The following is a 10,000-nucleotide window of genomic DNA, read 5'->3' as shown; positions in this document are numbered from 1 at the left end:
TTTATGTTGATTTTCTTTAATATATATAACGTATTTCTATATATAATACTTATAATAATATATATATATTTATTATATAACATAATTTATTATAGTATAATTCTGATAATATTTTCTTATAAAATAGGTATTGATGATTAAATTATAAATGATACATGTATTTTGGTTAGATTTATTACACTACTGTATTTGAGCTATTTTACCTTTTCCCCACCAATTATTTTCTTGGGTTGAATTTAATTGAATTGAATTGGACATAATAAGTCAAATGAATCAGCAGATACACCGATCAGCCACAACATTAAAATCACCACTAATAACCACTTATATTGTGCAGCTCCCCCTCGTGCCACCAAAACAGCTCTGACCCGTGGAGGCATGGACTCCACAAGACCTCTGAAGGTGTCCTGTGGTGTCTGGCACCAAGACATTAGCAGCAGATCCTTTAAGTCCTGTAGGTTGTGAGGTGGGTCCCCCATGGATCGGGCTTGTTGTTCCAGCACATCCCACAGATGCTCCATTGAATTGGACCTTAACCCCGACCATCCACATGATGTAGAAGAAAACGTGATTCGTCAGACCAGGCCACCTTCTTCCATTGCTCCATGGTCCAGTTGTGACGCTCACGTGTCCACTGTAGGACAGGTGTTAACTTGGACACTCTGACCGGTCTGCGGCTACACAGCCCCACACACAGCAAGCTGTGACACACTGTGTGTTCTGACACCTTTTGATCACAGCAGCATTAACCTTTTCACCAATCTGTGCTTAGCTCTTCTGTGGGATTGGACCAGACTAGACTAGGCTAGACTTCACTCCCCACGCACTTCTTAAGCCATGACCCTGTCACCGGTTCACCGGTTTTCCTTCTTTGGACCACTTTTGGTAGGTACTAACTACTGCGTACCAGGAACACCCCACAAGACCTGCTGTTTTGGAGATGCTGTGACCCAGTCGCGCAGCCATCACAATTTGGTCCTTGTCAAAGTGGCTCAGATCCTTACGCTTGCCCATTTTTCCTGCTTCCCACACATCGACTTTAAGAACTGACTGTTCACTTGCTGCCTAATATATCCCACCTCTTGACAGGTGCCATTGGAACGAGATGAGCAATGTTATTCACTTCACCAAACAGTAGTTTTCATGTTGTGGCTGACCATTGTACTTTGCAGTAGACTTGACTTCTATTGTACAGAAATTGTTTTCTGATTGATTAGAAGACGGTTAAGTTGTACAGACGTCCTACATTCAATATATTAAAGTGCACTTCCGAATGTATGTGAGTGTGTGTGTGGCAGTGTGTTGCTTATTAAGTGTCAGACAGAGAGGAGGACAGCAGGTAGCTTTTAAAGGTAGATGCACACAGAAACACAGATTTATGCACAAACTTGTGAACAGCTCAGTGGATGACAGGAATGTGTTCAAAAGCCAAGGACGCAGAAATAACAAAGCCCAGAGCCCGGACACACACACACGCACGCACGCACGCACACACACACGCACACACACACACACACACACACACACACACACACACACACAGAAGCCCAGAAAGAAACACACACATCCATAGAGTCCCCTTCCCGGACACTTTGCTCTCTAGAGTGCAGAAAAATTAATGAGAGCAAAATCCTTTATCACCCTTGGGACAGAGAATAGGGAATGAGAGTGACAAAAACCAGAGAGAGAAGGAGGGGGAGAGAGAGAGAGTGAGAAAGAGAGAGAGAGAGAGAGAGAGAGAGAAAGAAATGGAGAGAGTGTTTGTAATCCAGTGTCCTCCCTTTGCTGTGGTTGCCATGGGAACCCCCATCTCACCGTGGGAACTGACTTCTAAGGCCCACAATCTGCTGCATCCGGTCTGGACCGAAACAACATACACACACACACACACACACACACACACACACACACACACGCACACACACACACACACGAACGCACACACACACACACACACACACACACACTGACAAAGAAAATGAAAACAATTGATGTCCTTATGTAAATCTCGTGCTGAAGCGTCCTTCCTCCACCCGATGGTGAGGATGCAAGTTAGTGCAGCTCCACGGACACTCGGACACACGCACACACACACACACACACACACACCCGCGTACACACACACACACACACACACACACACGGCGTGGGCGCGCGTGGGGATCGTTAAGCGCGGCGCGGGACGGGGTCAAGGTGTGAGTGATGCACGAGGTGTGAGAAGAACAGCGCTCACCCCATCACTCACGACTCTCCCTCTGCTCCTCTCACTCTCTCACTTCCTCCTCACCCCCTCTCCCCCCCTCTCGCCCCTCTCTTCCGACCGATTGCGTTCTCCACCCAAATGTCGCGTTGCTATCCGCCTTCCGCCCCCGGGCGGCCCGCCGGGCGATTCGATTCGCGACGTCGACCCCGATTTTCGACGCCCCGAACGGGTTAGGGTTAGAAAAACCATCGTTATAAAACCATAAAACCAGGTTATAAAACCATCGGCGCTGACGCTCGGCACCGATGGTTTTTGTTATCTCTACACGTTCCGAAACGTGAGCAGATGCTCGGCCGTGCTCCGACGAGCACAGGTTTGTCCGTCTCCGCTCGCAGGGCTTCCTTCCGCTCTCTGGGCGAGGTGCGCAAACACGCAACGCCAACATTTTGGATTTATCCCTCCCGTAGAACGCGAGGGATAAATGCAACAAATATGAGTGAAGCAGCTGGACGCTGTCGTGCCGACGCGCTGTCGTGCTGACGCCTATTTACATTTACTCACCGCCCAGCTGGTTCACTCATATTTGTTGTGTTCATCCTTCACATGTTTTCATTTGTTTTTGCTCAACAGGCTTGCGCTGTGAGAAACTCTTTCGCCGCGAACGCCATCACAATGTGAAGGATCGACGAGATGAAAGTTGCACTGTGGAGCGGCGGGCGTGGACCAACACGGTGCCCCTGTTGTTCCACGCCGGCTTCCATCCTTTCAGCGCCCCTTTCGTTTCTCTCCTCCCTTTGGCTCGCTCGCCCAGCGCCAACCCCCCCGCCCCCCGTTTTTCGCCGCTCTCTCTCTCTCTCTCTCTCTCTCTCTTTCTCTCTGTCTCTATCTCTGTCTCTCTCTCTCGCTCTTTCTCTCTATCTTTCTCTCTCTTTCTGTGTGTACTCCACTCGCATCACTTAATAATTAACACAGAGGACGAGCGAGGGAGATACAGATGTGTGTGTGGGTTGGGGGGGGGGGGGGGGGGGTAGGAAAAGGAGAGTGAGAGACGTAGTGTAAAGAAGTGGCTTAATGCCCAAAGATGAGAGAGAGAGAGAGAGAGAGAGAGAGAGAGAGGGAGAGAGAGGGAGGGGGTCACATGACTGGAGATCCAACTGTAAACAACATCGCATCGCCCCAAACTCCCTCGTTCTCTTTTCTTCCTCTTTCTGTCCTCTTCTCCTCTCTCTCTCTCTGTCTGTCTGTCTCTCTCTCTCTCCCTCTCTGTTTGTCTCCCTCTGTCTCTGTGTGTGTGTCTCTCTCTCTCTCTCTCCCTCTCTGTTTGTCTCCATCTGTCTCTGTGTGTGTCTCTCTCTCTCTGTGCCCTTGCTGCCTATTTACCGGTTGACTGATTTGTCTCTATTTTTTTGTTATGTTTCTTTGGTTCCTTCATGATCAAGTTGCTGCTGCTGTGACATGACTTACTGCAAATAAAGGAACCTTAAAAGTCAAAGTCTCTCTCTCTCTCTCTCTCTCGCTCTGTTCGTCTCCATCTGTCTATGTGTGTGTGTGTGTGTGTGTCTCTCTCTCTCTCTCTCCCTCGCTCTGTTTGTCTCCCTCTGTCTCTGTGTGTGTGTCTCTCTCTCTCTCTCTCTCTCTCTCTCTTGCTCTGTTTGTCTCCCTCTGTCTCTGTGTGTGTGTCTCTCTCTCTCTCTCGCTCTGTTTGTCTCCCTCTGTCTGTGTGTGTGTGTGTGTGTCTCTCTCTCTCTCTGTTTCTCTCTCTCTCTCTCTCTCTTTTCTGTTTGTCTCCCTGTCTCTCTCCCCCTTTCCTCTTCCTCATTCTCTTCTTTTCCTCTTCAGCCTTTCTTCTATACCTCTCTCTTTCTGTCTCTCTATTCATCTCTCTCTCTCTCTGTCTCTGTCTGTCTCTCTCTCTCTCTCTCTCTTCTGTTTGTCTCCCTGTCCGCCCGTGTCACTCTCTCTGTCTCCCTCTCTCTTTCTCGCCCTCTCTCTCTCTCTCTCTCTCTCTCTCTCGCTCTCTCTGTCCCCCACCCCCCTTCCTCGCCGCCCCTCTTCCTCTCCTCCGGTGCAGACTCAGGTGATAAAGGTCAGGGAGACATTATTAATCAAATCAGTTCACATCGCATCGGTGTTTCCGCCGCTGCCCTCCGGCCTCGGCAGGGAGGGAGGTGCTGAGGGGAGCACGCTGCGCCGACGCCTCGTGGTCGGGCCCGGCCGCTCAACCCCCGTATACTACGTGTTTTAAGCCTGTTTGCTTTGCAGGGTGAGTAATTCTTCCCAATTCACCGCGTGTTGACACGGACCGTACAAATATGGTAAAGTCAACACGGCAAGCGGCAGCGAGCGCGGCCAAGAAAGAGACGTAATTACTAGCGACATACCCGCCGAAGAACACCCAAGGTGTGTGTTTTTAAAATGGGGGGTTTACAGGAAGGAGGAAATGAGCGCTGTCGGGCAGCAGCATTCCTTCTTCCGCTCCTCCACAAACACATCCATACCGAGCATTTACAGTCCTCATTATACGTACATAACCTAGTTTAGCCCAGATTGCATTTCTCTGTGTGTGTGTGTGTGTGTGTGTGTGTGTGTGTGTGTGTGTGTGTGTGTGTGTGTGTGCGCGTGTGTGCGTGCGTGCGTGCGTGCGTGCGTGCGTGTGTGTGTGTGTGCATCGTCATCACAAAAAGGTAGCCAAGGCTTGTGTTGATGTTAAGTTTCCGGGCTCCACCCCCTGAGTGTGTGACAACTGGTTGCCATGGACACGTCGGCCGGATCATTTTAATTGGCTGAAATGATCTGGACATCTCACCCTCCTTTCCGGGAGACTACCTCCTATCTATCTATCTATCTATCTATCTATCTATCTATCTATCTATCTATCTATCTACCTGTCTGTCTATCTATCTATCTATCTATCTGTCTGTCTATCTATCTATCTATCTATCTATCTATCTATCTATCCATCTATCTATCTATCTATCTATCTATCTATCTATCTATCGTATTTCCTCCCTCGAATCATCTCCGTATCGCTATGCCCCACAGCCCAATTAAAATGTAGAGGACGGGGGGGGGGGACACAAATATGAACTGAGCTTATTGACTAGAGGGGTTAGGGGTAGGGGTGGGGGGTGGGGGTGGGGTGGGGCATAGGGGTGGGTCAGGGAAAGAAACAAAGAGACGGGGAATAAATGAGGAGAGGCAGAATGAGAAAACAACTAGTATACGGAAGTGACAGAATCAGCTTTTTTCAGCTTTAAACAAAGAGAAACGATCTAAATGTTTCATGTACTGCTGAATAAGTTATGTTTGCTGATGTTACTGTATGTGTGTGTGTGTGTGTGTGTGTGTTTGTTCTACGATACTTACAGACATTTTTTTGTTTTAGAAGTGCACCAGGAACACTTTCCAGGTAAATTTACCATACTTACTTTGATACCAGTACAAGAATGTGTGTGTGCGTGTGTGTGTGTGTGCGCGTGTGTGTGTGTGTGTGGGGGTGGGTGGGTGTGCGTGTTGTTGCCAGCAGTGTTGGCATGCTCTGCTCGTTGTTACAAATGTGGCACCGGCAGAGACACCGTCACCTCTGAGGGAAAGCAGAAGTGAGCTGGACGTTGTGTTTGCCGGGAGGGAAACAATGAGAAATCCCAGACACACCAGAGGAAGGATGAGAGGCGGCGCCATTCCACTTTTTATTTCACCCCACAAATACCGACGGTGAACACTCTTGAGTGAAATCCTGATTTGCCGATACGATACCAAGCCGATATTTTACACTTTGACGACTAGCAAGCTCTAAATGAGCTTTTTCTATTGATGCATTTTGCTCAAGATGGACGTCTAAAAGTCCCATTCTGAGACTGCTCATACCAAACACTTCAATACCTTCCAGGAAGCAGCACCAAAAACATGACCGCTACTTTGTTTTCCCCAGTTAAAAGACAGAAATATCACTTAAAGTAGTAGTTTTGCAAGATTAGGGGATTTTAAATAAAAATATACAGGATACGGCTGTTCTCACGTGGCCTACTTTACTCCTCTTAATGTCATTTCCACGAAACGGTTTTCCGTTGGCGCGTTTTTTTCACGCGGTGGAGAATAAAGAAATGCAGCAGCCTTTAATTCTCCATCCTCCTCCAGTGGAAAGTGCGGGTGGTGAGATGGTGAGTGGGGAAGCTGACAAAAGGAGGAGCGTGCAGAGATGCTGACAGGGGGGAAGTGTGAGGGAATGTTGTAATTGGAATATCATCTGGAGCGCAGAGGGGAAAAAAATGCAGAGAGAAGGAAAGGAAACCTCACGGGCAGAACGGGACGACTCGCTCCTGGGGACTGACCCCCCCCGCGCTCACATCACTGTCTCTGGATAAATGGACATCCACCCACATCAGTTCCTCATCAGAATATAGACGCACGCACGCACACACACACACACACACACACACACACGCACACACACACACACACGCACACACACACGCACGCGCACACACAAACACACACACAACACAATAAGTACGTTGTACAAAAGTGGACGCTGATGCCCAGTGCAACACACATGCTTGTGCGTAGACGCACAAATACACATGCAAACAAACACTGTCAGCGGAAGTAACCAGGCCATCAGGGCAGTGCGATGCTGTTGCTAGGCAACCAGGTGATTCCTTTGAAAGAACTTCTCCCTGGGAGATTCCCTCCTCCGTGTCTGAGTGCACGCACTTGCTTCTGTGTGTCCGTGTGTGCCTCGCTGGGTGCATGTCTGGCTGTGTGCGCGCGTACGTTTATGTGTGTATGTGTGTGTGTGTGTGTGTGTGTTGTGTGTGTGTGTGTGTGTGTGTGTGTGGGTCTGAACACAGTGAGAGTACAATTTACTGGGAGGCGGCCATGGTAACAGCTCAGCAGGCTACAACACAGCCGAGGCTCATGGCATTTGTATTTTTTTCCAACTTGATGTAGCTTTTATTTATTCAGCAATTATGTATTTATATTTGATGGAGTACACAGAGTGCTGACGGGGGCAGATACCTCTGGACGCGCACGCGCTCACAGGCGCACACACAAGTGCGACCATGCATGTGCCTTGTGTACACACAGAGAACCAATATAATTACAGGAAAATGGATTGGTGTAAAATATTCAATCTGAGAGAGTTTATGAAGCCCTAAGGTGTGCCTGGTGTTTACTCACACGTCACACACTTATGCTCTTTAATAGAAACACACACACAAACAAACACGCACACACACACACACACATCCGCAAAATCACACCTAAGGATACAGAGAGGTTTAAAATTAAAGTGAGAGACAGACCGTAGCAGTATCACCGCTCGCCGCACTAATCACGTTCTGCACACCCAATTTCACTCATAGAAGAGTTTAAGGAGTTTGCTTTCATTCCTCCTCTTTTCCTATCTCTCTGTAACACTCGGTTCATAAATTATAATTATATGGCCACAGGAACGGTGTACGGGATCGCAGGCCGTGACCTCTGCACTCCTGGTTTTTAATTGCATTCACCTTTGGTGATGCAGGAATTGAGTCCGATTCTACTCTCCCACTCATTGTCAGTCATCCAGAGAAGATGTGAAAGTGGGATTAGGGAGATGGTGGAGAGCGAGTAGGAAATTGGGGAGGCGACCTGCGTCCTGACAATCTGCTGCATAAGAGGCGGCTGGTAACAAGGTCCATCACAGGAAAGTGAAACCCGAGGGATTTCTGAGGGGCGCTCACCATGTCCAATCAAAAGAAAAAATGTTTCCCACCTTTCGCAGATCCAGGAAATGCCTTGGGTGACTCCAAATATGTACACACTCACACATGCACACACACACACATGCACACGCACAGGCACGCACACACACACACACACACACGCTCACACAGCGCTGGACCCTCTCCGGTCTCCCTTGTGTTTACCCCCCAAGTAAACAATTAGACATGAGGTACGTTGTCGGTACAATGGCTTTGAGAGAGTACAGAGCTAAAGAGCTAAAGCATAAACAGACAATCTCTCTTACACATACACACACACACACACACACACTGGCTGAAGACACGTGCACACACACAGAAACAAGGACATTCCACACGTGCTCGGCACAGGCGTGCATTCCCAGAGGTGCAGGATATGGGTGGCAAACAGCTCTGAGGCACCAGGACCGGGGCGGACTGGTCTGGGTCAGAACCAACAGGACCACTGGTGCCAGGGAGGGGTACGGCAGCTCTTCCTCCTCCTCATCCTCTTCCTCCCGCTCTCTCACCTCTCCCAGAACACGTTCGCCGCCGCACAAATTCACCTTTCCACCCTCGTCCTCCTCATCCCCTCCTTCCTGCTGCGGTCCTCTCTGCTGCTCCTGCAGGTCTGGCTCTTCTCTACCCATCATGGCCACGCTGCGAGCAGCTTGAACCTAGAGAGGGCGTTCAGGATGCACAGTGTGTCTGTCAATGTCTGTTTGTTGTGTGCGTGGTGTGTGTGTATGTGTGTGTGTGTGCGTGTGTGCGTGTGTGTGTGTGTGCGTGTGTGTGTGTGTGTGTGTTAGTTGGTGCGTGTGTGTGCCTGTGTGCGCGCCTTTGTATGTCACTTTGACTGTCATTGCGCTACTAGCTGCGGTGCCTCGTGGCCAGCAACAAATAGGAACTATTTTCAGGACGGCCGAGCCCCGCAGCCTGTCCACGAGACCTTGTACAACCAATATACCGATGAGGCGACATAAAAAAAATAAAATACATAAACACGTTCTCTCCTCTTCCCCGAGCGAGCCCGGGAACAGCAACGACGGACAGATGAAGGCCTGCGCATGCAATGCCGGCACGGTGGTCGGCAACAGTGAAGGCGCAAACCAGCGGGTCAGCATGGACCGCAGTAAGCACTTACTGTAGATCCGTCCTTTATAATCCCACGGCCACACAATTCTACGATGAGCACTGGACATTACAGATGACGCTTTTAATCCAAACTGGCTTTAAATTACCCTTCAATCTGGACCTCAATCTGGACCAAAAGTTGCTTTGAATGGCGCTCGATGTGGTGACGAACGACAATAGTGAAAATACTTGTTTTTTGGGATATGGAAAACCCTCAGGCTTTCAGATGCTTTTAGCGGTTTAAAGGCACGGGGGACGGGGTTTTGTTTGGCTTGTGAAAGGCGAGCGTGTTCAAGTAAGTTCACAGCCTGTCGGGAGATAACAAGTGAGAATTTCCTTTTAACCGGCGGGTTGAGTTCATCTGCAGCCTTAGACGGTGATTCCGTCATGTTTGCGGCTTTACTGCGTGCGATGGAGACTGGTAGGAATACAAGGGGGTGGGGGGCACGGTACATGGTAAACACTGTGTGCCCGTCACATCCCATTTTGATATCCAGATATCTGATTGGACCATCTTTTTTTAATTACTGAGGGACGGGAATTTCTCTTACATGGAAAGTGAAGGATGACATTGGTCTGTGTGTGTGTGTGTGTGTGTGTGTGCGCCTGTGTGTGCCTGTGTGTGTGTGCCCCTGTGTGCGTGTGTGCGCGCGCCTGCGTGTGTGTGTGTGAGTAGCCTGTATTTACCTGATATCTTAATTTTTGCAATCTTCTTTCATTTGAGGCAATGAATAACATCATGGTATTGGAGATACATTCCTAAGCCACTGTCATACTGCCTTGACAAATTTCTTCTCTTCAAATCCAATATTAGAGAGCAAATAATTCGAACTAGATGGAACATTATTCACAGATTCGAATTTCAGTTATTTCTATATATATATATTTTTTTTTTAAGAATTATCTAAAGCATTGGCAATTTCTACAGCTAAAGTGC

The sequence above is a fragment of the Zeus faber genome (genome assembly GCF_960531495.2).
Source record: "Zeus faber genome assembly, chromosome: 4".
Taxonomy (NCBI): Eukaryota; Metazoa; Chordata; class Actinopteri; order Zeiformes; family Zeidae; genus Zeus; species Zeus faber.
Note: the sequence above shows the minus strand (reverse complement) of the source record.